The 3047-nt window shown below is 37.4% G+C and overlaps 1 long non-coding RNA gene across 1 annotated transcript; it reads left to right on the top strand.

Annotated features, from left to right (window-relative positions):
- The first annotated feature begins 374 nt into the window (after positions 1-374).
- On the top strand, positions 375-2348 carry LOC130833159 (uncharacterized). Its single transcript, XR_009048431.1, has 3 exons — positions 375-1017; positions 1404-1520; positions 2019-2348. It is a non-coding gene; the product is annotated as an uncharacterized LOC130833159 (long non-coding RNA).
- Positions 2349-3047: the final 699 nt, after the last annotated feature.

Below are 3047 nucleotides of genomic sequence, written 5' to 3'. Positions count from 1 at the left end.
TATGCAATGTTCCACGTTCTCATTTTTTTGTCTAGTGTTAAGATTTTTGTTCTCCAACACATCTTGATGGCAGTTGCCCAAAAGACGCCTGTTTTGTCTTGCAAGTGTATCAAGCTTATCAACGGTTAGTTGTGTTTGTAGTAATTCTTGATTTTAATATGGGCTTCTGCTATTTTAAGTTCAAAAAATAGTCTCTGTGCTAATTCTCATGTCAAATGAGGAGGCTCATTTCCAATGATTGCTTAATCTTTATCCCCAGAAGAATCTTTCCACCATAAAAAAAATCAAAAGGCATTCTCCACACCAACTTGCCTGCACATGTCTTCTTTGCTTTGTTCCCTTTTTCTTCTGCTCTTGAAATCTTCTGACATAACTGAAGCCTGGGAAGCAGCATGATTTGAGATAAAAAGATTGAATTCATCAACACACCTTCTGAAGATGCATTTTTAGTATCAAAATTATGTAGAGATAGAATGGGGTCAAAGCCAATCTGACTTTTCCACCTTACTTTAGAATCTAAAGTTTAGACAAATTGGCACCATTTCGCATTGTATTGTATCACATTTTAGGAGAGTTGTTTCCTTCGGGGTAGAACTTCTATCAAATCCCTGTAGAGCTTACACTGCAACAATAATGGGAGAAGACATTTGGCTAAAGTGGGAGCACCTGACCTCTTGTTTTTGAAGAGTAATTATGAAATCACCTGTTTCTTTAAATCCCAGAAGATCAATTTTCTGATTGAAAAGAATTGAAAAAAAATTTTTTTTTGAAAATGAGTCGCATCGGGAGTTACCAAGTGCAATTTATTCTTTATATGTGAATGAGAAAGTCACTAGAAGAACATGTGAGGGGGCAGAGATGGATTTTGAACATGCTGTCTAAATTATTGAACTAAAAGCCTAGCTTTCAACATGTTTCAGAGGACCAATTGTATGAATGCGAGGCAGTGCACCATGATGGATAAGAGCATAGACTGGGTTTGAATCCTGACTCTACTTACTGGCCGTGTGACAGCAGGTAAGGTATTTAATCCCTCTGTGCCTCCGTTTCCTCATCTGTAGAATGGGGATAAGACCCCTACCACTAGTAATACTACCTCAGAAGGCTATTGTGATGATGAAATGAGTTACCATTTATAAAGTACTTAGAACAGTACCTTAGCACATAGTAAATGTGATGGCTCAGCTGCTGCTATCACCACAAATGTAGGATCTTTATATGAAAAGACTGAAAGAGCTTTTCTGTAAACAGGGCCTTCCAGGGAATAGCCTTTAGGTCTTGACTTCCTATTTTATAGTTTTAAATTTATACCAACATTTCTTCTGTTTCACTAAATGGTGAATCCGTTCTACTCTGAAACCTCAGTTCTAATCATTATCCATAAAACCTTAACCAACAAACAGCACAGTCTTGGGAAAGTATTTTTCAAGGATCACTTGATGATTAAAACTGACTGATAAACAAATCAGAGAACAAACAGGAACATTTGATGGTGAAAATACAGTATTTTCTGGATCATGGTGAGTACGGTTATAGTTCTATATGCAGCGTTTGTAATTCTCTATGTGTGTGATTATTTAAGCAATGCTTGCTTTCCTAGTTAGACCTTAAACTCCATGAGAATAGGGACTATGTTTTGCTCAGTATTAAATGCCAGCACCCATTGCTTGACACATAGTAGGTATTCGAAAGTAGTCAGATGAGTGGATGAAGGCATGCCTTGGTAATAAAAAATGATCTTCAGAAGTCATTTTGTTTATATTATAGCCCCTTAAGAAGTTCATATGTAGCTAATAGAGTTATTCATACTCTTAATATTTCTCCTAAGAAAGTAGAAGGGTGGCAGGAACTGAGCAACAGAGAGATTCATTAACTTAGCAAAGAGGAAGGCTTGAGGACCAGCCTCTAGTCTTCTGAGTCTTAGTCTGGGTGTATTTCTAGTAAGATGAAAAGGATTTATAAAATCAAGAAATTCTGCCTTCTTTTTCTCTTTAATTTTCCTTTCTTCTCCTCTGCAGTAGTTCCATGGCTTGCATTCCTTGCTGCCAAAAGAGGGAAGGAGAGAATCTTCAGACACTTGGTTAGTATTCGCCCTCTGGAAGAAAGTGAACATCAAAGCACAGACTGACTACATACCCGTGATTCGGAGCCTTGCCTCTGAGGGGCCAGCTCCTGGTGACAGTTTCTGACATTCTGCTAAAGTTAGTGTGTGCTGCTGGCCTCCAGGCAGGTGTCCTGTGTCAGCAATGACAATTTTAAATGAATGGGGCACCTTGCCGAAAAATTACCACGTATACAAATGAGTGACTTTGTAGTTAGCTCCTGAAAATACTGTACATAGAAAGACATTCTTAACCATCTGGAAACAGTTTTGAAGACATTAAAGTTTTGGAGCTCAACTCAATGATTTCCTCTTGTCTTTGTTAGTATTATTATTTCCCTGTTGCCTTGCCCTCAAATCAGATCCTAAAACTTGTTTCCTGTGAAAGAACTCCCAACAAATTTGTAAGTCAGACTCTTTGCCCTCTGTTCTCTTTGACTTTCAGACATTCCTCTGGTTTTGCTCTAAGTTACATGTATATATCACAGACCTAAATGTTCTTGTTTTTGTGTTTTTGTTTTTGTTTTTGTTTTTGCTACTCTTAGCACATGTGGTGATGATTTAGTTCCTGAAAGAGGATGTTTTGGACACCTACTTTTTATAAAATCCAAATCCTGTGGGATCAGACAGAGGTTTTTCTGTCTCCTTAAAGTGTAAACCAGAAGCAAAATCAAACTGAATTTTTAAAAATCAAATCATGCCATCAGAATAATGTTCTGTATCACAGGCATGAGAATTTAGTGTTAGGTAATTTACAGTTATTACCGTTATGCCACACACACCTCTATCCAGTTTGGTTACATCAGGTGGAGATGTAATTGTCTTTTGGACTTGTTGGCTCTTTTGTTTCATTTCAGCCTCCATGCTAGATGAAAATTCCATAAAGCCGTGATTCACTAAAATGCTTGAGGAATGAGGACTTGTGTTTCATTTAATTTTCTGGTTA

The sequence above is a fragment of the Hippopotamus amphibius genome, chromosome 12 (genome assembly GCF_030028045.1).
Source record: "Hippopotamus amphibius kiboko isolate mHipAmp2 chromosome 12, mHipAmp2.hap2, whole genome shotgun sequence".
Taxonomy (NCBI): Eukaryota; Metazoa; Chordata; class Mammalia; order Artiodactyla; family Hippopotamidae; genus Hippopotamus; species Hippopotamus amphibius.
This window is presented reverse-complemented; position numbering and strand designations above follow the sequence as displayed.